The 25,986-nt window shown below is 32.0% G+C and overlaps 2 protein-coding genes across 3 annotated transcripts in view; one reads left to right on the forward strand and one right to left on the reverse strand.

Moving 5' to 3' along the window:
• The window catches only part of LOC127701873 (protein MON2 homolog), a 226,139-nt gene extending 208,767 nt beyond the window's left edge, over window positions 1-17,372 (forward strand). Inside the window, exon 28 of the transcript XR_007982240.1 lies at window positions 17,243-17,372. The gene's annotated coding sequence lies outside the window, so the exon portion shown is untranslated. The remainder of the gene's footprint in view (window positions 1-17,242) is intronic.
• Window positions 1-25,986, reverse strand: part of LOC127702559 (G-protein coupled receptor dmsr-1-like) — a 126,146-nt gene that overhangs the window by 50,473 nt on the left and 49,687 nt on the right. The window contains exon 1 of one of the 2 annotated variants that reach the window (XM_052206822.1): window positions 1,570-1,733. The exons of the other annotated variant lie outside the window; for it this stretch is intronic. The gene's annotated coding sequence lies outside the window, so the exon portion shown is untranslated. Of the gene's footprint in view, window positions 1-1,569; window positions 1,734-25,986 lie in introns of those variants that run through there. 2 annotated transcript variants of the gene reach the window in all.

The following is a 25,986-nucleotide window of genomic DNA, read 5'->3' on the forward strand; positions in this document are numbered from 1 at the left end:
AAGGCAAAAGAAGAGCATCATATTAGAATCTAATATTGAACCAATGTGGCTTAGATGTACATTGTACTTAATTTGTAATTAATTTTTATTTTTTACTTAACTAAGTTAAATATATGCATAAAATCTTAATACAATTACAAATATATGTATGCAACCTGTTGCTGCAAGAAGTATTTTCCCGTTGACAATTTCATCACATTTATTATGATGCGGATATACTTAGTAGATCTAGTTTTAGAAACAATTGTTGGGAAAATTTAATGAATTTCTTTTGTCAAGTATGTATTAAACCAGAAATATATATAAATATCTCTTGAAGATCAGTTAAACTTTGTATGTTGCACTTTGATTAAAATCCTGTTCAGTCTTTAGTTGTGATTTCTGCTTAATAAAAATAAGGAGATGTTTTATGATTGCCAATGAGACATCTATCAACCAGAGACCAAATGACATGAATGTAAGCACTAATAGGTCACCGTACTGTCTTCAACAATGAGCAAAACAGTTATTGTATATAGTAACTTACACATTAAATTGCGTGACAGCTTTTTCTCAATATCACATAATAAAAGTGAAAATCTATTAACTATGTCATATACGTCCTAGGCAGCTATGACAAAAATAGATTATTTGATATTAACATTATTACCAAAGGCTGTAATATTTTGCAGACTTATAGGATTAGCAAATTATAGATGTCCTATTAATTTACGGCTTATACTGAGATATACATTGACTGCAAGTTTTGTCGTCATTTTATGGAAATCTGAATTAACAGATACTATATGTTCTAAAGTTATAGAAAAATATGTAAAAATTGAACTGTCTGTTAGCAATATATCCAACAAACAAACAAAAACAACTTTGTTTTATGCATGCCTATATATATTCATGTTAGAGATCTCAGCTTTAATAGATTTAGTTTTATTACAGTAATATTATTAAAAAGTTTTTTTTAAATGGACATAGTTCCTATAAAACAGCAGAAACTATATTAAGAAGATCGTTTTGCAATAAACAACACATTAGCAACAGGAAATTATCATTTGTTTTTAATTGTAGTCTTAAGAGTGACACTACAGAAATAATTAACAAAACAAAAGCTGCATCTGAATTTTAAGCTTTTAAAAAATGATTTGGTAATATCAGGGATTTGTATAGTAAACTATACAAATCCTTGGTTATAAATGTTTATACACTGTATTGAAAGTAACAGTTTGAAATTTAAGTTAAAAAAAAAATGCATCTTTTCTTTAAGGAAAGTGGGAGAGTGAGGTTATTTATTTTTTCTTTTCTTCTGAACACAGAATACTATTTGTTTTTGTCTAGAAAAATGATTATGAACAAAATCATAATAGTCAAAGTTTCTCAGTCTTTCTGATATACAAATGTAAAAAAAAATTTGGTAAGCAAACAAGTTAATGAAATAGAATGTTGTAAAGTTTCGACTATGAAAATTCAAATTTAATTAAATAGAATGTTTTGAAGTCTTACAACAATTTAAATCAAATAGAATGTTTAAGTCTCAACAATTTGAATTGTTAATTTTAATTATTCTTTATTTCTTACCTTTAAAGTTGTAGTAATTTAGACCAAGTGTTAAATTCCAATAAGTGTAGATAATTATTATATACTAATATTATAATACAGATTGTACAGTTGTTTCTTTCACCTGTCTGATACTATTGCGTTCCTAGTCTGAAACCCTTTGATTATGTACACACACAAGAAAAGTGGTATTTTCCTCCAAATGTTTTCTATAGATCTGTCTTATTGGCTGAGCAGTCATTAGAACGACAGGGCGATTTCCTAACGATATCTATGGCTTCCTTCAGTATTGTAAATGGCCTTTGATACTGGCTTATGGTATTGATGTTTACCTTCCAAAGCTATAATATTATACTCATTTCAACTTCCATTCTACGTTTTTATCTGATTTTTTTCAACAGCAATTATTGCTAGATATGGATACTTGAATGCACATTCAGTTTTACTTAATATCCAACTTCTATTAAAGTATCATTTTTTCTTGAAAAGTGCGGAAAAGGTTGTAAATAAGTTTGACAAAGTATTATTGTAAAGATTATTGACTTGAAAATGAATTTAATTATCAAGGATTTGAAAGTTGTGTTATTTTATGTAACTGATAAATAATAATTTGCCTGGCTGAGTTCAAGATAAAAGAAAAAAGGGACTAAATCAGGTAAGCAGGATATAAAGTGGTGAATGATGCATGTAACTCAGGTGCCATTGCATGTTATTGTATTATATCAGATCCAACATCAAACCTAGTCTTAAACTCTCAGACATATCTTTAAACTACCAGTGCCGTGGTTTTTCAATTGAAGCACCAAATTTTACAGTAGAGAATTATTGTCCTTGCAAATTTTCTTCTTTCACCAGCACTTAATTTATTCCCAGATTTAATCTAATTACAGTGATATGTTTAGAAGGAAAACCATGTGCTAAAATACAGATCAACACAATGCTTTAAGGAGTTTTTATATTTTGGCACAGTTTGCTGAACAACAACTAATTAATTTATCTTTGTATATGTTAATTAGTCAAGATAAACTTTCCCTGGAACTCATTTCCATATACTTAACCTTTTTCTTACATCCACATAGAAGAAAAAAATTAAAAGGGAGGATTTAGTGGGGTTCAACTAGAAAAAAGGGGTTAAATGTGTAATTTTCATCTTCTTTTTCATGATTTAAAAATGAAATGAAAAATGTACATGAACCATTTTCATTATATTTTCCTCAGGAACTTCAAGTCAGGATATTCTCAATAATGACAATTTTGATATATAGTTTGATCTAAGGACCAAAAGAGATTAAAACCTGTATCTCAATCAAATAATTTAGGCAACACAGGTACTGTCCCTGTACTTGCCTTGGTTCTAGCCTATTTTCTTAGATACTTTTTAACACTGCCGGAATATTTCCTCAAGGACAGGCTGTTTTTACTTGGAAGGTTTCTCATCTTGAAGATGCATTACACATTTGCCACTGCATTTTACACAAACTACAGTCAACCAATCTATTTTTATTGATCTTAAATGGTTTATTTTAAAAATGTTGTCTACTTTTACAATGCAATATGATTTTTCATCAAAAGAATTTATTCAGAAACAAGATCAATTATTTCCTCTCACAAACTCTAAACTGATTGATTGTAATGGATAATTACAATCACATTTTTATATTAATTAATTGGCATGCCATTGCTATAAAACTTAACAACCTTAATTCAGTTGTATCAAAGATGTTGACTTCAGCAAACCATAAATCATTCAAACCAAAAATTTAAAATAGACTTTTATATGTTTTATCTGCAGTGCATTAAACTAATTCAATTAAGAACCGAGAAATTTTCAATACATTTCTTTCAAATTTTACAAGATTAATATTGTTTTAAGACTTTGATGTTAATATTTTGGCTTAGCTTAACGGAAAAATGTCAATTTCACCTGGAATGTTCCAGGATGTCTGTTCATGTGGTCAGTAAATTTGCTTTACATTTGATCTTTCATCACCTATTCTGTCAGCTCTATCAGAACTTTTTTTTTATTACAGTATGAAGGGTATCTTTGCATCTTGTTGGATAATATTAAAAATTGCTGAAAAGCAATAAATTAATATTGTCAGCATTTTTACAGACATTGAAATACTAAGTTACCAATAGTCATCAAATGCAGCTCAACTATCCTGAGGTGTTTATTCTTGTATTGAAAACATTTAGTTTCTTTATTCTCTAATGTGTTCAAACTAATATAATCCTCTTCCTAAATGAATCCTCTCAGTATTTATCAAAAAATTCAATTGAAATATGTTATTAGTTTTATTGCTATATTAGGTATATTTGCTGTACATTTCTTTGTAGAAATATTTTTTTAAGTTATCTCCCCTGATATAACATAGTTTAAAAGTTTTGAATGGAAACCATTTTCTGTTTTTATAATTAAAAAAAAAAGACGTCACCTGATAAGTTAAATCACATTACAGTTCTTCAACAAAGTTGCTATTTTTGTTGTAAAAGTGAGACCTAGCAATTCTACATTTCTGCGACATCTTCAGTGTTGTCAACATTAAGGTTCAGTCTGTAGTCAAACCTTCATGGAATTTTATTAAATTTGGACAGAAGCTTGTTTATGAGCCAAATTTTGAAAATATTTATTTTCATTTTTCTATATTTTATTGATAAAACAACTTAATTTTTTGCAGTTAACAAGTAGATACAGTCTGGGGTTAAAGTTTGTTACACATCAATTACTTTGGCTGAAAAAACATTTTATGATTAAGAGATAGTATAGAAATAAAGAGATGTGGTATGATTGCCAATAAGACAACTATCCACCAAATAAGCAATTATAGGCAACCATTATACAGCCTTCAACAATGAGAAAACCCCATACCGTATAGTCAGCTATAAAAGGCCCTGACATGGTGTCTAAAGCAAAAAATTAAATTTTTTAATTATTTTTTTTTTTCATTTATCAATATTTTACTGATAGATACACGGACTTATTTTTTTGCAGTTAACATTTACAGACAGTCTGGGATACAGTTTTTTTGAGACTATAAATTTGTGAACCTTCTTGAATTGTAATGAAGTTTGGACAGAATCAATTAATCTTTGAGATCAATAAATTGCAAAAAGATTCTTAAAAATTCTGTATTTACTTGATAAATGTACTCACTTTTTACAGTCTACATTACACTTTAAACACTGACAGAACCCAAACCATTTTTTTTGTAAAATTTAATCTAGTTCAACAATTAACTTTGCAGCTATTTCTAAACAACAATTAATTAGAATCCTTATTTACCTTAAACTGAACAAGTGTAAGGTTGATGGTATTCTTATATGGATTAGTTTTTAAAAGGAATGTAAAGCAAAAGTTGATTTTATAGGATAGATTAGCAATACTTTAGTTTAGGCAACAACTAGAGGTTTGCTAAAACTTAACTTACCCTTAAGATTTTGGACTATTTTTTTTTTTTTTTTACACCCATCCCTTCCTTTTAGTAAAATGCAAAACCTTTAGTTGATATATTAGATACAGCATTATCTTAATATATTATTTTTACTTTTTTAAATCTGTTAAGAATTTTTTGAAATGCTCATTAAAGGGAGTTAATTTGGGAAGAAACGCCTGAGTTAATCTCTGTTATGTGTTTACACCATGCAAATTGGATGGCAGAGGTTTAGTTATTTATGATATTGTTAGGCAGCTAGATACTATTGTATTTCAAGTACTGTAAATTCAGAAATTATTGCGTGCATTTATTATTGCAATTTTTTAAAAATGGACAAGAATGCGAGTTTAATTTAATTATTGCGATTTAAGAACAATCTACATACAGATCTATGTTTTAGTTATCAAAATGCGAGTTCTTATTATTGCGATACTCACCTAGTCTCATTATTCGCATTAATGAAAACCTTACAATAATTTCTGAATTTACAGTAGTTGGAATAAAACTACTTCTTTTTTTATCAAATATTACTTAAAGAGAATAACATGAATTACCAAAATTATTGGACAGCACAACTGACCACACCAACACATGACCACTGAAAAACTGACATCCATACAAAGAAAAACAATAACCAACAGCATATGTTGATTTCCAAGCACAGGAAGTTTGATGTTTGATTTAATGAAAATGTAAGCATAAAATATTAGTAATACATAAAAAGCATAACAGCAATTACCCAAAACATTGGACTTAGAACAACAAACCAACCAACCACTAACACTTGACTGCTTCAAAAAGTATATATACATAATTTATGATAGATTGTTTTATACATTTTGCTATCATTTATTACATCCAACCATTCTTTAGACAGATAAAGTTCAAGTTGAAAATGTTTGGAATTAAGAATGCAAATAAAATCTGCTACTTTTTATGCCCCTGCCGTAGTGGAGGAGGCATTAATTTTTACCCTTGTCCGTCTTTAAGTCCGTCCATCTGTCCGTCTGTCCGTACGTACGTATGTCCCAATAGTTGGTTTCTATCTCTAACTTTAGTTTGCCTCAACCAAATGTTATGAAACTTATACAGAATGCTAATTACCACAAAACACAGATCAAGTTTGAATTTTGGTGGGGTCACTTTAACCGTTCTAGAGTTATGCCCCTTTACAAATGGAAAAATTGCTGAATTTTTCGTTTCTGTTCTCTAACTTTAGTTTGCCTCAACCAAATGTTATGAAACTTATACACAATGCTTATTACCACAAAATACAGATCAAGTTTGAATTTTGGTGGTGTCACTTTAACTGTTCTATAGTTATGCTTGTTTACAAATGGAAAAATTGCTGAATTTTTCGTTTCCATTCTCTAACTTAAGTTAGCCTCAACCAAATGTTATGAAACTTATACACAATACTTCTTTCCACAAAACTCAGATCAAGTACAATTTTAGGTAGCATCACTTTTACCGTTCTTTAGTTATGTCCTTTTATAACTTTATATGATATGCAACCGGGGGGGGCATCATCTGTGTCCCATGGACACATTCCCCATTTATTTTAGATTTATACAGACAGATTCCTTATCATTTATTTATAGATGATATTAATTGTACAGAGAATAGAAATTAAAGATACTGTTCAAAGTTAGTAATTTCAAAGTCAGTTATTACAAAATTTTGTCTTTGTTATAAGATTTGCATGACCTGTTTAATATAATTGATTTAGTCCTTATCATTTTTCAAAACCTCCATCTCTGTCACTAAATGGTGGAAAATATTGGAAAAACAGGAAATTAGAGGTCTGATAAAGCAGTACTAATGACCACATCAAAGCTTTAACCAAGAATAGGTCATTTATACAGATTCAATTTGATGTCATCACTATTGTATTGATTTTTGTGTTTTCTACAAGAAATAGGTCAAGATTTGCATCAAAGATGCATGTTACGTTGATGAATTGAACGGTGACATTTTGCTTTATCCAGATCCTGCTGCTATGACAGCTTTTGTTTTCACTTTTCTGTACTTGGTTTTAATCCTGTTATATGATGTGTATTGTCTTTCTCTTTATAGTGCTACAGACCTGAAGAAGACTTTCATTTGACTGATTTGACTGTTGATCTGATCAATCTTGTTCTTTCTCTATGAAGTCATTGGATATTGTGTTCATTGTGTGTTAGGTCACATTAGCAATTCAGTAGATAGCAAGAAAATTTCAGGTCTTAATTGAATTTTGACTAATGAAGAACTGAAAAGAAACAACTTTATGTATATTATAAAAGAATAATCAACCAGTTGCGAAAAGTTTCAATCAGCTAAAAATTCCAGAAATGTTTATTTATATGAAGACAGATGTAGATCGAGTTATAGTTTGAACAAGTGTAGATAATCGTAACATTGGTGAACTAAAAGTTTTGTTAAAAAAAAAAGAAGTTGAAAGACATCTTGTCACTCCTTTTTAATGAAAATTCACTTTTTTTGAATTTTATAATTACCATGTTTGGCCAGAAGCCAGTATTAGGCCATTCTTATCTCTTGAAATATAATTTCAAAAGAATAACTCTGTCAATTTAAAATCTTCTAGATAAGATTTGTTTTGATAAGCTGTCTTTTATAAAGACTTGATTTAAGTTGGTGAGGATTTGATGTATAATTTGACAGAATTAAATCTTTAAAACATCAAATAACTTCCCCGAATTATCTAACTTTCTTGTCAATCAATAAATCACCACTAGAGGTCAGACACCTCTTCTCTTTCAAGAATCTGAAAGAATTTATTGCCTGTCCAAAAAGTTCATTTGATCACAAATTTTCAGATTTTATTTGCTAATGATTTTCTTTATCAAATTATGTTTCATTATTTTTTTAATTTGTTCTTTAAGAGCAAATACCAAAACAATAAAAACAGGTTTATTTGTTATTTAAGATAGATATGTATTGAGTTATTTGGAGAAAAGGGGTTTACTTATGGCATGAAGCAGCATCACAGACTATTTTCCCTTTATTATAAACTGATGAGAGCAGAGAAACACATAAAAAGTTAAGTGATCAGATTTTGTGAGGTAGTATGAAATTGCTCTTTAACAATTCAGTTAATCAGACTTTATAACAATGCCACCAAGGCTTTTTTCAGCTTTTTAAAAAATCATTTGCTGTAACCTTGCCTATAGTTTGTTTACATTTATGTGTCTTCTGGACAATAACAAATTTTCTATATGAATTTAATTCTTATTTTTACCTTTGAAGATTAAATTTTCTTTTTATACAACCTAAAAATGCATTCGTATAATGTTATGGTGCAGTCGTCGTCCGAAGACATTGGTTTCCAGACAATAACTTGAGAATGAGTGTATGGATCTCTATGAAATTGTACCACAAGGTTCTATATCACAAAAGGAAGGTTTGGATTTAGTTTGGGTGTTATTGTCCTAACTATTTAGGAAAAAGGGACCAAAAGCAAGCATTTTTCTTGTTTGAGAAACCGAACATTCTAGAATGTAAATAACATTCATACTTTTGCAGTTAACATTGCAAAATATCCTATAGTTATTTTCGGTTGCCTTACTGTGAAAAGTTGACATTCTAGAATGTTCGGTTTGTGGCCTCCAATATGTTGGAGAGTCAAAGCAGCCTTTCCACAAATGCCTCAATGGCCATAGGAGTGATATCTCTAAGAAGCCACTTCTCCCAGTTTCTCAGCATTTCAGACAGTCTGGTCACAAACTTGATGACTTTAACTGCATGAAGATCCTAGTGATTGAACAGAATATTCACTGGAGTGATGCCCAGCGACAGGTTCGGGAAAGCTTTTGGATAAAGGAACTAAATGTACATCGTCCAAACGGCATCAATAAAAAATACTAAGTTTTATTTTTCACTCATTTTTGGGATGTAAATATACACAGTCACGTATATTTGAGTATTGAGTTTTGTTTTATATTATGATGTTCAGGATTTTGGATTAAATCAATAGACCAAAATTTACCTGTATTACTGAGCTATTTTTATACATATAATTAGTATTGTTAAAATTATTGACACGGAAGAAGGCTATTTGTTAAGCCGAAATATTTGTCAACACGATTTAATAACAACATCTTCGTATAATACCATCTTATATTAGTATCGTTGTGCAAATCTCTAGACTTGTATATTTTTTTCCTTATCTGCACAGTATCATCTATTCTAGACGATCTGGTACATAGTAAATTTGCTAGTTGGTCCTTTTTAAAGACTTATATATATATTTTTTATGAAGTGAACCCTTTTAAAAACTTAGCTTATATTGTTGATTATTAAATAAATTAATTAAATTCTTTTGTGTACTTTGATATGCTTAATCCAACAGTGTGTTTAGATTTTGGATATTGGACCATAATAGGTCAAAGTCCAATTTCGAATTTTTCAGTTCTTTGAACACATTCATTCTGTATCAGAAACCTATGATGTGTCAAATATTTAATCAAAATCAAAATTCAGAGCTGTATCAATCTTGAAAGTTACTTGAAAGTGTCCATACTTGTGTATCAACAGTGGCAGATCCAGAACTTTTTATAAGGGGGGGGGGGGGGGGGGGGGGGGGGGGGCGGGCACTGTCTGCCATAAGAGGGGGCCTGCTACAGTCATGCTTCAGTGATTCCCTATATAATCAACCAAATTTTTCCCACAAAAGGGGGGGCCTTTTATATGTACTGTGTATTAAAATTGAGAATGGAAATGGGGAATGTGTCAAAGAGACAACGACCCGACCATAGAGCAGACAACAGCTGAAGGCCACCAATGGGTCTTCAATGCAGCGAGAAACTCCCGCACCCCGAGGCGTCCTTCAGCTGGCCCCTAAACAAATATGTATACTAGTTCAGTAATAATGGACGTCATACTAAACTCCAAATTATACACAGTTTGTAACTTCAAATTATTCTCTGAGAATAAATTACATATATGAATATTTCTTATTTGATCAGAATTTGATTAAGACAAATTCAGAATTGCATTTTGAATTTGAAAGTAAAACTTTAAACACTATAGTAAGGCAGAAATTGTCTACTCATAATTGAAAGCAATTTGTGTGATGAAGTTGTTGACTTCAAAGTTGATAACTCATAAAATATTTATCAAATTTCAATAATTATGATTCATGTATGTCAAGGGATAATGATTTATTGTTATATATTTCTATTAATTATTTATATTTTCAATTTTTAATGTCAACTTCTTTTTATACGACCGCAAAAAAATTTTGTGGTCGTATATTGGTATGACGTTGGCGTCGTCGTCGTCGGTCGAAGACACAATGGTTTTAGCACTCTAACTTTAGTTTAAGTGAATGGATCTCTATAAAATTTTACCATAAGGTTCAATACCACAAAAGGAAGGTTCTGTCTAAGGACAGGGATTGATTTTGGGGGTTATGGTACCAACAGTTAAGGAATTTAGGGGCCAAAAATAAGCATTTTTGTAACTTCCAGACATAACTTGTGTATTAGTGTATGGATCTCTCTGACATTGTTCTGCAAGGTTCCATATCACAAATGGAATGCTGGGATTGATTTTGGGGGTAATTGCCTCAAAATTTTAGGAATTAGGGGCCAAAAAAGGGGCAAAAAACAAGCATTTTTCTAGTTTCATGACAATAACTTGTGTGTAAGTGTATGGATCTTTCTGAAATTGTACTACAAGGTTCCATATCACAAAGGGAAAGCTGGAATTGAGTTTGGGGGTAATTGCCCAAAATGTTTAGGAATAAGGGGCCAAAAAAAGCATTTTTCTAGTTTCCAGAAAATAACTTGTGTTCAAGTGTATGGATCTCTCTGAAATTGTACTGCAAGGTACCATACCACAAATGAAGGCTGGGATTGATTTTGGGGGTAATTGCCTCAAAATTTTAGGAATTAGGGGCCAAAAAGGGGCAAAAAACAAGCATTTTTCTAGTTTCAGGACAATAACTTGTGTGTATTGTATGGATCTGTATGAAATTGTACAACAAGGTTCCATATCACTAAGGGAAAGCTGGGTTTGAGTTTGGGGGTAATTGTCCTAAACGTTTAGGAATTTGGGGCTATAAAGGGGCCAAAAAACAATCATTTTTCTAGTTTCCAGACAATAACTTGTGTTCAAGTGTATGGATCTCTATGAAATTGTACTGCAAGGTACCATACCACAAAGGGAAGGCTGGGATTGAGTTTGAGGGTGATGAATCATAAGGGGTTCAAAAAATTTGGGGGGAGATTTTTTTTCCTTTTTTTTTCTTTAAAATTTTCCATTTTAAATTGGTTATTTCTGATTTATATATAAAAGCAAATAATAATGATATGGTTTGAACAGGTAAATTTAAATTTTTTTAAGTTCTTGGACCACATTCATTCTGTGTCAGAAACCTGTGCTGTGTCAAATATTTAATCACAATCCAAATTCAGTGCTGTATCAAGGTTGAATGTTGTGTCCATACTTGCCTAAACTGGTTAGGGTTCGACCTCTGCGGTCGTATCAAGCTGTGCCCACCGGAGCATTTTATTCAAATTGATGAAAAATTTTGAATGTCAACTTCTTTTTCAAATTGATGAAAAAAAAGAATTAAACATAACTGTTCCAAAGAACTGTACATGAACAATGTGTAAAAATAGTGTTTTTAAATTAGGTGGGGGAGCATATGATTCTAAGATATAAACATGGGTTGTTTTCATTTAGAATTGGAAACATATAACAGCATGACATGATTAACTTTCAGCCCAGTTTCGTATGAACTGAACAAATTATAGGAAAATCATTATATTTTACAATCATGATTGTCATCGTTAGTTCCCATGGTCACAATTTTCTAAATTTCGTGTTTTTACAGGGTACCCTCAGATACCGTATTGTACGTGGAATCTTTAACATGACAAATAAAATTATTACGCTCTTTGTTGGTGGTTAAAAAAGTACTTATTATACAGTTTATATATTAAATATATCATATAACAAAAGCGGAAAGTATATAAGTGATTTAAGTATAATTATTTTAGCATTTTAGTAAGACTAAAATTTTCCCCCCGAAATTAACCACATTTTCATTGAAAGCAAAATTATTACGTGTATCACCAATGAATGAAAATTGTATATATAGTGCACCCTAAAAATACAAATGTCAATCTTGAACCATAATTGGCAACATAAATATCAAATTAGTCCTAAATATAGAAACATTAGTTATAATCCTTTGAATTATTTGAATTTATTTAGCTATAAACGGATATATGGAGGGGCGGCCAGCTGTCCAAACGTGACTGCTTTTTTCTTGAAATTTAAGCTTTGACCGTAGACCCAAATTTAAGAAAATCACGACCACTGTAGACAACGACGACATCAATATTTTGATGAGGCTTGTTCTCTTCTTTCAAATGATATCAAATACAGCCGTGTGTTATTCCATTAACCCAAATCGATCAAATTCGTTGACTGGGCACCCTACTAACGGTATTTACTAATTACAACAAAAAGTTTGACTGATATTTATTCAGTGTTGTAAGTTCAATGCTCGTTTGTTACTTACAAAGTTCATATATTTTACAGTCAAACAGAACTAGGTTTCCTCTAAAAGATAGCCAGATTATATAGCTTTTGAACGCATGGAAATATACATCATCTTGCCTTTTTCTATCACATGATAGGTGTTACTTAATTAAAAAAAACTTGATGCATGTAACAGTTTATAACTTCAAAGTTATCATTCATCTGAGACAATTTCACATATCTGACTAATTCTTTTATGATCAGAATTTGATTCAGACAAATTCAGAATTACTGAAGTTGTTTTAATTGCTCTAAATTGAAAATCTAATTCAGATCATGTAAGGTATTATCTAGTTTCAAATACTACTGTTTATCCTCATATACTGTATATATCTTTATTCTTGTAAACCAATGATGCACAATGGTATAGAGACATGTGTAGGTGTTTTTTTTCCTTTTTACATCGCGATGACCTTGAGGTCATCCCGATGTATTGCTATCGCCTAGATTTCCATTATGTAAATTAGTTTTGGGTTTGTAACCGATCTATAAACATGATAAATACGCGCACATAAACGAGTGCAAAATAACATTCCTTATCGTTTGATATAAATACATCTCTTCAATGAATACTGATAAAAATATTTTTGTTTACAACATAAATTAATAATATGAAAATGTTTTGTAGTTAGATATATATATATATAAGTAAAAAATCATTGATAATATCAATGCACACGTACCGAAAAATTGTGTTAAAGCATGCGGAAGAATATCTCAAAGAACGTTTTGTGAAAATACCGTCAAGGACCGGTAACTCTGTAATTGATTTTGCGGGAAAATATGAATGCCTACTCGTATCCAATCTTAGAAAAATCGAATTTTTACAGAAAAGTGTCCACCATGCACTTGCATTGCACTATTTTTAGAATAGTAGAATAGAATGATATACAAATGGATTCAAATCATATATATATGTAACTGTTATTTTAATATAATATAAACAACAACTCAGTGTATACTGATTTGTATCACTACAATATAATAGTTATTACGGTGAAGTTGAATTTCCTGTCATTTATTCATCATCCACGCACGAACTTGTCTCAGAAAAAAATATATCTCTGTACATTAACCTCAGTTTTAGGTAAAGAGATATGTTGTTTTTTTCTGAGACAAGTGCTTTCGACCATCCTCAAGAACTTGTGGTCATCCGATGTTCAGTACTTCAGTACTTTGATTTACTCAAAATGTGTTTTATTTCTGCATGTTGATCATAATTTCTTTTGATTAACAGCTAGGAGACATATGTTTTGTGTGAAAAACAAGTTCTAATTAAATATGAAATTGTCATTGTTTAATGCCTTTTATAAATAAACTGTTCATTAATTAGTTTCTGCCATGCCTGCATGGGTATATTTTCATGAATTTTTGTTGTGTGATTTTATATTTGGGTGTAACTAAAGATGCCAGCAAAACAAGTTAATTCTTTTTAATGACATAATTTATTTTTACTGTTCTGTTTGTTTACTATACAAGAATGAAGATAAAAAATAAGGAGGTAAGTTATGATGCCAATGAGACAATGATCCACCAAAGACCACAGTACAAGGATGTGACCAACTACAGACCACAGTACAACCTTCAATAACCACTGGATTGTAGTATCAGGGGTTGGGACAGGCACATAAACAACCAACTAACATCAGAAATTTAATTTTTCTGGAATGTTCTATAACAAAAAGTCTACTTAGAATTAAAGTTTTTACATAAAAGGGTTACCAAATATGTGATTTAGCACCATAAGTCTCAGTCTGTTAATTCAGATATTACTCAATAAAAATTGGGCTATGCAAGTGTGCTGGTTTATAGTGATATTTTCTATTACACAAGTACAAGTTTCATTTGCTTATATCTACAAAAGTTGGTCAACATAACTTTACATATGGGTTCCTGCAAAAATTATACAACCTACCACATTTTGTGCCTGATGTCATTTAGACAAGCTTTCATTCTTGGATTACGTAATTTCAATTAGTATCATATCATATGATCATAGTTATATTCAGCTCCTATAAACCTGCTGTATAATGTGTACAAAAATATCAGGAATTACTCGAATATATTTCACATGAAGCAAACTGAACTAAGGACGGACTAATATCCAAGAAAGAAGGCACATAGAGACTACCAATATTCTAGAGTATATACGATTCACTTTATATAATTTATAGATATTAGAAAAAACAAAAATGATTGCAAAAGTAATAGAACTCAGTCATGTAGAACACTCTTTTCTGAAGATTTTTTTTAAATTTCTCAAAAAAGCTGCAAAAAGTAAGATTTAAACTCCCTTTCCCAGAACGCCATTTCAGAAGTTTCTGGATTTGCCTATGATGAATAAACAAAACTCTTTGGCAGTATGATCTAAGGAATCTGTTGGAATTTTAGTATTTGGTGACTATCAAAAAAATTGCATAAAAAAACTTAATTTGAGTTTGAGGTAGTCTGAGCTTGAATGATATGTAAAATTGTGATCACTCTTTGTACAGAATTTTTTTTTTTGCAAGAGATAGGTAAAGACGAGAAATTGTGCATACACATTTTTTGATAGTGTTAAGCTTTGATTTCAAGTAAAATTTATAACAACGTTTAATTCAAAAAGGGAAAAGAAACCAGCACTTGTTATCTTCTGCAAGAAAATAAAGAGCAAAATGGGATTGAAACTTTGTCTTAGCCTAGAATTTTTACAAAATGAAAAATTAGAAAAATTCCAATAGGAAAATTTTGACAAGTAAAGATGCCATTCATATTCCTTTTCTGATATCTTTGGTATTCTGGTATAGAAGCTGGAAGAGTTGATCAACAGTTCATACATTCTTCATGGTAATAGATAATCTTTGTCCACTTGATAAATGTTGACAGTTTGACCAGTATGTGTGTTTGCATATGTCAAATACAGACAGAAGACAAAGTAAACTTTGCATTACATGGTGTAAGACAAATGTCAAATTTATGATTTATCGACTTATTCAAGATTTCCTTTGATGCTTTAAAGCTAACTTGCTGACATACTCGCAATACTGACAGTGACTCTGATTCAGCTTTTACTTAAGGTTGACATCCAAGTAACAATGAGTAGTAGAGAATTTACATTTTGCTTCTGTACAGTTTTTGGATAGTAAAGAAGGGCTGTCAAAAATTGGTTTCATTGCTCTATGTAAAACAATTGCAGTTACTCAATGCAAAAATTTACAGTTTGTCTGTGTAGATATATTTTTCATAATTATGAAATTTCAACAAATTTTCCAAACAAAATTTATATTAACCTTGACCATATGGTTTTGACTAAATTTTTGTTTTGGTCCAGATCTTAGGAACTACAAGTTAGAGAGGAAGATTTTTTTCAAAAGACATGAGCTTTGGTTTCATGCTTATTTGACTCTATTATGTTTGTGCAAATGTCCAGATGTAATCAAATAACTGATATTTTGTCCATTGACACCTGTTGAATAATAAGAAATAGACAGTACAACAGCTGGATCATGACCTATATTTTATGCTAGAGTGATTTTTAAGTAAAATTTGTATCGTTTTTTGAAATTTATCAGTTTTAGGAATAAGATGTGTAACATATTTGCTGTAGCTCCAATTTTCTTTAATCTAAATTATATTTGTTTTGAAGGCTTAGGAATTACATGTCAGATATAAATGTCATTCTGTTAGTGGACAATCTTTGATTGTTATAAAGATCATATAAAAACTTGGTCATGATAACCCATATTTTCAGACCTATTCCAGATTCTATTTACGATATGTGTGAGTATCCAAAATTTCAAGATAAAGTCAAATTTGATAAAAGTGAGCGGGCAACCTGGGTATAAGTAACTGTTGTCTGGTATGACTGTATTTCTTATTATCTACATAACATTCTTTCAACAAAAAAATCACTGATTTATTACTTTCAGAAAAAAGGGACTAAATTTTGTATTGTTTTTTTATGTCCCATTTAATATCTTCCACTTTGAGTGAAATTGTATTTATATGAAAAAAATGAAATAGACCTCTGCACACAGCAACAATCAATTTTATTTCTGAAAGTGCATGTCAGTCTGGTAAAGTAGTAAATGCACTTTTTACAACCGAACTTCAGCTAACTGATTCAACCATAACACGAGATGACAGAATAAATAGTACTCTTACTATTTTTTATTGTATTTTTTTGTAAATTGATTGTGGTAATTTATGTCCAGTAGTATCGACCATGCAATAAATTGATGGTTGTAGCTGTTTGTCCAGTGTCTGTTCCATCCAAGTAGATGATGGGAGAGAGAAAGTTTTCTTGTCAAGAAGCTTGTATCTTGTAATGACTATAGATTAATTGTTCAATCAAATAACTTCGTAATATATCAGTTCCTTAATAGAATTCAGACAATGTTCTGTTCATTGTAAAATCTTTTAAGACTGGCTATGTGTACTTAATTTTGTTTACTTAGAGAACATTTATGTATACCCATGTTATAATCCTTCAAAATTGCTTATAAAATAAAAAATTACCCTATCTGATACAACTTGGTATGTGTGTTAGAGTTAAGTGCACACGAGTAACTTTAAGTAACCTTCCAGTGAAAGTATGAGAAAAAATACTTTTATTTCATACGTGTAGGAAAAAATAGACTCTTGAGTACAGAAAACATATTCTGTAAACCTGAAAATGTTTTTAGACTAGCAGCATGTTTTGATTTAATTTGATTTTTTTGTTACAGGAAAAAGATTACTGTACCTGCCAAATTAAGTAAAAAATATATACTTTTTCGCCCCTTCCATCAGTTCATTAGTCTGTCCAACCATGCATAGCTTTATTGTTGCCTCATGCTTAAGCCCCTTCATTTTTTGTCAAATCCTCTTCAAAGTTTAATGAAGGTTTCTACAGGTAATTTCCATAGTAAGACAAACCTGAATTGTGGAACCTTTTTTTCTTGAAAGGGGACTTGTAAAAATAACACATATTATTTCTTTTTAGCTCACCTGGCCCGAAGGGCCAAGTGAGCTTTTCTCATCACTTGGCGTCCGTCGTCCGGCGTCGTCCGTCGTCGGCGTAAACTTTTTACATTTTGAACTTCTTCTAGAGAACCACTGAATGGAATGAAACCAAACATGGCATGAATGTTTCTTATGAGGTGCTGACCAAGTGTTGTTACTTTGTAGCCGATCCATCATCCAAGATGGCCGCCAGCGGGGAACTTAGTTTAACATAGGACCCTATGGGAAATGCATACAAATGACTTCTTTTAGAGAACAACTAAATGGTATGAAACCAAACATGGCATGAATGTTCCTTATGAGGTGCTGACCAAGTGTTGTTACTTTGTAGCCGATCCATCATCCAAGATGGCCGCCAGCGGGGAACTTAGTTTAACATAGGACCCTATGGGAAATACATACAAATGTCTTCTTTTAGAGAAACACTGAATGGAATGAAACCAAACATGCCATGAATGTTCCTTATGAGGTGCTGACTAAGTGTTGTTACTTTGTAGCCGATCCATCATCCAAGATGGCCGCTAGCGGGGGACTTAGTTTAACATAGGACCCTATGGGAAATACATAAAAATGTCTTCTTTTAGAGAACCAATAAATGGAATGGAACCAAACATGGCATGAATGTTCCTTATGAGATGCTGACCAAGTGTTGTAACTTTGCAGTCGATCCATCATCCAAGATGGCCCCCAGCAAAGGACTTGGTTTAACATAGGACCCTATGGGAAATACATACAAATGTCTTCTTTTAGAGAACCACAGAATGGAATGAAACCAAACATGGCATGAATGTTCCTTATGAGATGCTTACCAAGTGTTGTTACTTTGTAGCCGATCCATCATCCAAGATGGCCGCCAGCGGGGAACTTAGTTTAACATAGGACCCTATGGGAAATACATACAAATGTCTTCTTTTAGAGAACCACTGAATGGAATGAAACCAAACATGGCATGAATGTTCCTTATGAGGTGCTGACCAAATGTTGTTACTTTGCAGTCGGTCCATCATCCAAGATGGCCGACAGCAGGGGACTTAGTTTAACATAGGACCCTATGGGAAATACATACAAATGTCTTCTTTTAGAGAACCACTGAATGGAATGAAACCAAACATGGCATGAATGTTCCTTTTGAGGTGCTGACCAAATGTTGTTACTTTGCAGTCGGTCCATCATCCAAGATGGCCGACAGCAGGGGACTTAGTTTAACATTGGACCCTATGGGAAATACATACAAATGTCTTCTTTTAGAGAACCACTGAATGGAATGAAACAAAACATGGCATGAATGTTCCTTATAAGGTGCTGACCAAGTGTTGTAACTTTGCAGTCGGTCCATGATCCAAGATGGCTGCCAGCGGGGGACTTAGTTTAACATAGGACCCTATGGGAAATACATACAAATGTCTTCTTTTAGAGAACCAGTGAATGGAATGAAACCAAACATGGCATGAATGTTCCTTATAAGGTGCTGACCAAGTGTTGTTACTTTGCAGCCGATCCATCATCCAAGATGGCCGCCAGTGGGTGACTTAGTTTAACATAGGATCCTATGGGAAATACATACAAAATGTCTTCTTTTAGAGAACCACTGAATGGAATGGAACCAAACATGGCATGAATGTTCCTTATGAGGTATTGACCAAGTGTTGTTTCTTTGCAGCCGATCCATCATCCAAGATGGCCGCCAGCGGGGGACTTAGTTTAACATAGGACCCTATGTGAAATACATACAAATGTCTTCTTTTAGAGAACCACTGAATGGAATGAAACCAAACATGGCATGAATGTTCCTTATGAGGTGCTGACCATGTGTTGCTACTTTGTTGCTGATTTACTGTTCAAGATGGCCACCAGGATATTTTATTAAATAACGGGACCAATATTAATCCAAATTTGGCCTCAATCATTATTATTTGGGTATCTGTTATGATTTTTATCTATCTTTACATGATTTCTAAAACCAAAGTAGAGTCAGGTGAGCGACACAGGCTCTTGAGAGCCTCTAGTTACAATTGTTACAGTACCTTCATTCTTTGTCCTTTCCTCTACAAAATAGGATGATGGATTTGATAGTAAAAAAAATTCTGAAAATAAAGGACTGTTTGTTTGATAAGGGGAATTGTAAAATATTCCAAATTAATTATTTGGGTTGTGTGTAGTATATAGACTCACTCAGTGAAGCTTCTTTCATTTAAAACCCAATAGATTTATTTCAAATAACCATTTGGCTACTTTATTATTGTATGTGATCTGAACTCAGTGGGAAAACTGATGATAGCAATTTGAGCTCACCTGACCCGAAGGGCCAAGTGAGCTTTTCTCATCACTTGGCGTCCGTTGTCCATCATCCTCGTCGTCATCGTTAACTTTATACATTTTGAACTTCTTCTAGAGAACCACTGAATGGAATGAAACCAAACATGGCATGAATGTTCCTTATGAGGTGCTGACCAAGTGTTGTTACTTTGAAGCTGATCTATCATTGAAGATGGCCGCCAGCGGGGGACTTAGTTTAACATAGTTCCCTATGGGAAATACATACAAATGTCTTCATTTAGAGAACCACTGAATGGAATGAAACCATACATAGCATGAATGTTCCTTATGAGGTGCTAACCAAGTGTTGTTACTTTGAAGCCGATCCATAATCCAAGATGGCCGCCAGCGGGGGGACTTAGTTTAACATAGGACCTATGGGAAATATTTACAAATTTCTTCTTTTAGAGAACCACTGAATGGAATGAAACCAAACATGGCATGAATGTTCCTTTTGAGGTGCTGATAAAGTGTTGTTACTTTGAAGCCGATCCATTATCCAAGATGGCTGCCAGCTGGGGACAATGTTTAACAATGACCCTATGGACAATACATACAAATGTCTTCTTTTAGAGAACCTCTGAATGGATTGAACCAAACATGGCATGAATGTTCCTTTTGAGGTGCTGACCAAGTGTTGTTACTTTGAAGCTTATCCTTCATACAAGATGGCTGCCAGCGGGGGGACTTCCTTTCACATAAGACCCTATGGGAAATACATACAAATGCTTCTTCTAGAGGTGCACTGAACGGAATGAAACCAAGCATGGCATAAATGTTTCTTATGAAGTGCTGATGAAATGTTGCTACTTTATTGCCGATTTACTGTTCAAGATGGCCACCAGGATTTTTTATTAAATTACAGGGCCAATATTAAACCAAATTTAGCCTCACTCATTATTAGGGTATCTGTTATGATTTTAATCTATTTTTACATGATTTCCAAAACCAAAGTAGAATCAGGTGAGCGACACAGGCTCTTGAGAGCCTCTAGTTATTATCAGAGGCAAATTTGATTTATCTTTTTGCATAATTTATTTATCGACATGGTAATTACATATACAAAATCAATTTTTGTATCAAATTTAATTGAGTTTTCTTTTAATAAAGATTGATTTTGCCTTGAGATTCGGTATGTAGTGGTTACATTTAAATTAATCAAACAAGATACATATCCTTTAAATGAATATTACATTTTATTTATGAATTATTGAGCATTCTATCCAGAGCTACTTTAGTAAATAATAATTCTATTATGGTAAAACATTTCAAGAATAGAATCGCTAACAGAAATGTTTCTGTAATTTCAATAGCAAAATTACATTACAAATATTAGCAAAGTTGTATTTTTCAATCAACTGCTTTCTGTAATTAGACATAAACGTAGCAATACAAAAGGGAAAAAACAGTCAAGTGTTTTGTATGTATTCAAAGTTTAATAGACTAAGACTGCTTAAAGCAAGCTGTTGAATGGAGGGCTCCAAGTGGAGAAACATGAAGGAGCAGGTCACTCTGGCTTACCATTCATTAGTTTTTTGTGTAATGCTTTGTGGTCTTGTTTGTCTTAATTTGTTTTTATGCCCCCGCCATAGCGGTGGGGGCATTAAGTTTTACCCTTGTCCGTCTGTACGTATGTACGTACGAACGAACGTACGTACGTACGTCCCAAAATTGGTTTCCGTTCTCTAACTTTAGTTTGCCTCAACCAAATGTTATGAAACTTATACACAATGCCTATTACCACAAACCACAGATCAAGTTTGAATTTTGGTGGCGTCACTTTTACCGTTCTAGAGTTATGCCCCTTTACAAATGGAAAAATTGCTGAATTTTTCGTTTCTGTTCTCTAACTTTAGTTTGCCTCAACCAAATGTTATGAAACTTATACACAATGCTTATTACCACAAATCACAGGTCAAGTTTGAATTTTGGTGGCGTCACTTTTACTGTTCTAGGGTAATGCTCCTTTACAAATGGAATAATTTGCCGAATTTTTCGTTTCTGTTCTCTAATTTTAGTTTGCCTCAACCAAATGTTATGAAACTTATACACAATGCTTATTACCACAAATCACAGGTCAAGTTTGAATTTTGGTGGCGTCACTTTTACTGTTCTAGGGTTATGCCCCTTTACAAATGGAAAAATTGCTGAATTTTTCGTTTCCGTTCTCTTATTTTAGTTTGCCTCAACCAAATGTTATGAAACTTATACACAATGCTTATTACCACAAAACTCAGATCAAGTTTGAATTTTGGTGGCGTCACTTTAACCATTCTAGGGTTATGCCCCTTTAGAAATGGAAAAAATTGCAAAATTTTAATTTTCTTCTAAATATCAAGTAATTTTTATTAAAATTTGAGTTATCTTCCTTTGTCCATGATTATAGTTGTATCAACTACAATCAATGCTTTATACAATGCAATGTTTAATTTTGACTTCCACTGAAAAAACACAGATCAAGTTGAATTTGGGTAGTGTCTTTTAAATCATTATTGAGTTATGCCCCTTTATAAATTGAAAGATTGCAAAATTTTTAGTTTCCTTTCTGTAACTTAAGTTTGCCCCAACCAAATATTATGAAACCTATACACAATATTCATTACCACAAAACTAAGATCAATTACAAATTTTTTGTTTCCGTTTTCTAACTTTAGTTTGCCTCAACCAAATGTTATGAAACGTATACACAATGCTTATTACTACATAATACAGATTAAGTACGAAATTTGGTGGCAACACTTTTACCATTCTTGAGTTATGTCCCTTTATAATTTTTTTAATTTTTGCCATGGTGTTGTCAGTTTCTCCTGGAATTGTGAGTTTTGAATGTCCCTTTCCTATATTCAGCCTCTTTTTTAGATTGCCTTTGGGTTGAGGTCAAGTTTTTTTCTAAATTCTTGGTCTGTTCATGATCAATCAAACCTTTTTTAAGTATCTGAAGTATCAACATGCATAATTTTTTTACAAAATACCTTTGCTTTCACAGTTCTCATGAAAAATATAATAGTAAGACACAGAAGATGTTGGCAGTGAATGTGGTATATTTAGGATTACATTAAGATTCTCCTTCTGTTGCATTTGAGTTAAGTCGTTGCTACACTCAAGATACTACATTTTAAGATATTCAACATGTGCTCTGTTGAAAATTTTGAACTAATGAGAATGGGGAAATTTTGTAACTCATGATCGAATAGAGATAAAAATTGTTTCTGTATTTTTTTGCCTATCTTATGTAAACCCCATGATAATGGTGTTGCTCTTATCAAACCTACTAGCACAGTCAGTATGATTTATCTAGCATTCATAGCTCCTAAAATTACTGGTTTATTATGTGAACGTTTTAAACCACATGAGGTTTAAACTTTTGTTATCTACTTGACTGAGTTAATTGTATTCAAAAACTGACCAAGGAAAAAACTTGTTTCATTTATGTGCAGTATGAACATATTTCCAGGCATCAGAGGACAAAAGTTGAGGGCATGCCTTACAAAAAATACATCTCAACTCTAATGTTTGTGCATTAGTTTGACTTTAAGGCATGATACCTTGGAACTCCAGATCCAGAAATTTTTCATAAGGGGGGCCCACTGACTGCCATAAGAGGGGGCCCACTTAGTCATGCTTCAGTGATTCCTTAAATAATCATCCCACAGAAAAGAATGGGGGGCACCCTGCCCCCACCCCCATGCACCCCCTTTCCAAATCTGCCTCTGGTACTTGCTGCAAAACAACAGTTTCATGCCTGTTCAGATAAAGTTAGTATCTTACATCTTAGATTGTTTATACATGTATTTGTATTCAAAGCCAGCCTTTAAATGGAATGTATATAAATTTTAGTTTGTTTGTGTTTTACATAACATTCCGAACTACTGTAAATTCAGAAATTATTGTGAGGATTTTATTAATGTGAGTATCGCAATTATAAAAACTCGCATTCTGATATCTGATACATATATCTGTATGCAGCTTTTGCTCAAATCGCAATAATTAATCTAGCATTTTTGTCCATGATTATTCAAAAGTCGCAATAATAAATGCACAATAATTTCTTAATTTACAGTAACTCTTAATTGTTTTTTAACTACGCAGTAGACATATTGAAATTGACAGGTTGATTAGTCATGGAATTAGGAAATAGAATTAGGACATATCATTATACTAAGTAGATATGTTAATATTTGATGATAATTACTAGAGAAATTTAAGAAGAGGAGCATAGATTTTTAGCTGTATTGTATTTCTTTTGTGCAATGTCATTCTCGTGTGTAGTTTTGCAATATTTTGTCCCAACATTTTGCCAAGAAATAAAAAGCTTGTCAGACTTTACCTTTTCTTTTTTACAGTTGAACTATTCTGTTACTTATGTCCATTAATCAATAATTTTGGGTAGAGAAAAATAATTTTTTCAATCCCCTTTTACAGGTTAGTCAGTAAAAATTCAACATCTATTGCAGTTTTATTGATAAAATGTTTGCACAAACCTTTCATTTGTTCATTCATTCATTCATTTAAGCAAAATAAATGTAAGAACAGGTTTGCTGATTTAGGATAGACAATATATATAAATGTTGTCTGCTGCCAGAAAATATTGGGTATGTCACTTCAGCCTTAATGTATGTCAAGTCAGCCTAGTCTTTCCACCATTATGTCATCTGTCAATTACAAAATATATACTTTTCTAAATTTGGAGACAGGGAAAAAAGTCAGTGAAAGGGTGATAAAAGATCTTGTCAAGATTTTTCAACATGGTCGGGAAATAGTCAGAGAAGCCTCAGCAGACAAATTGATTTAAATCTACATTTGCAGTCTGTATATAGACAATATTTACAGACAAGATATTTGAAAATGACTTATCATGCTGAGCCAAATTAGATTATTGAATTAATTAAAAGAAGTCAATGAGGCTTTCCCTACCATTTAGTAATGTATTGTCTTGGCCTGCTTTGGGCATTGCACTGAATATGAGTGCATTCTGAGGTGTGTTAATACAGCAATTTACAATCAAATAAAAAATCTATGAACAAATGATATGATTTTAATCTCGTGTAGATTTAGACACTATAAAACTCCAGTTGTGCAACTCATCTTCAATTTGGTAAAATACTTGACCATAGGGTACCTTGTGCCCTAGTATACAATTTCAAGGTCATAGGGCAAAGTTTGAGATCAGAAAGCAATATGGATAAACAGCCATTCAAGTTTTGTGGGATACTTCTATGCATGTTGATCTGTTTAATAAACTCTTTGGTTTAGAACATAGTTTTGTTGAGAATCTGGTTCACATGTTCTTGACCTTATCCAACACTAAATCTAATATATTTATTAAGGTTTGAACATTTGTTAAATGGTCAATTATTTTATATTGTGTGCATCTTTAGAATTAACTGTTAAAAGTACATTGTACTAGCTGTAATCTTTACAGAAATCCAAATATCACGACACATGTTGCTATCGCAATGTCATATCTTAATTTTGATTAAAGTTTAGAAATATTCATTAAAGATAATCTTAATAGCATTGCACAGCTTTTAATCAACACCACTTACTGTGCAACAACATTGATTGCTTCTTTTAGCCCAAATTGTGCTACTGTTTAAAAAAAACTTGAGGATACTTCTATGCATGTTGCTCTGTTCAATAAGCTCTTCTGTTTCAAACATAGTTTTGTCATGAATCTGGTTTTCATGTACTTCTATGTATATCTTTTAAGGTTGGAAATTTGTTTAATGGCAATTTTTTGCATTTGCTTATTAAGAATTACATGTTTAAAGCACATGTACTTTAAGCTTTACCAAATATCATGACACATATTGCTATCACAATGTCCTATCTTAATTTTAAGTAAAGTTATGAAATATTCATTACAGATAAAATTAATAGGACTGCACAGCTTTTACCTTACACCTCTTATCACACAACAATATTGATTCATTCTACTTGTATAGGCAAAAATTATGCTTTTGTATGAACACAACTTGAAACAAAAATTTAGGGAAGAGCCTGATTCAGTTTCCCAGTTCATTGCACAATATTTACAGGTGTTCAATTTAATATAAATGCTGATTTTTATTTGTTTCTGTCATATGTTTCCAATCGGTATGAAAACAACCCAACATTATAGAACTATTAGCTATGCCCACTTAATAAATCA

The sequence above is a fragment of the Mytilus californianus genome, unplaced genomic scaffold (genome assembly GCF_021869535.1).
Source record: "Mytilus californianus isolate M0D057914Y unplaced genomic scaffold, xbMytCali1.0.p SCAF_1, whole genome shotgun sequence".
Lineage (NCBI taxonomy): Eukaryota > Metazoa > Mollusca > Bivalvia > Mytilida > Mytilidae > Mytilus > Mytilus californianus.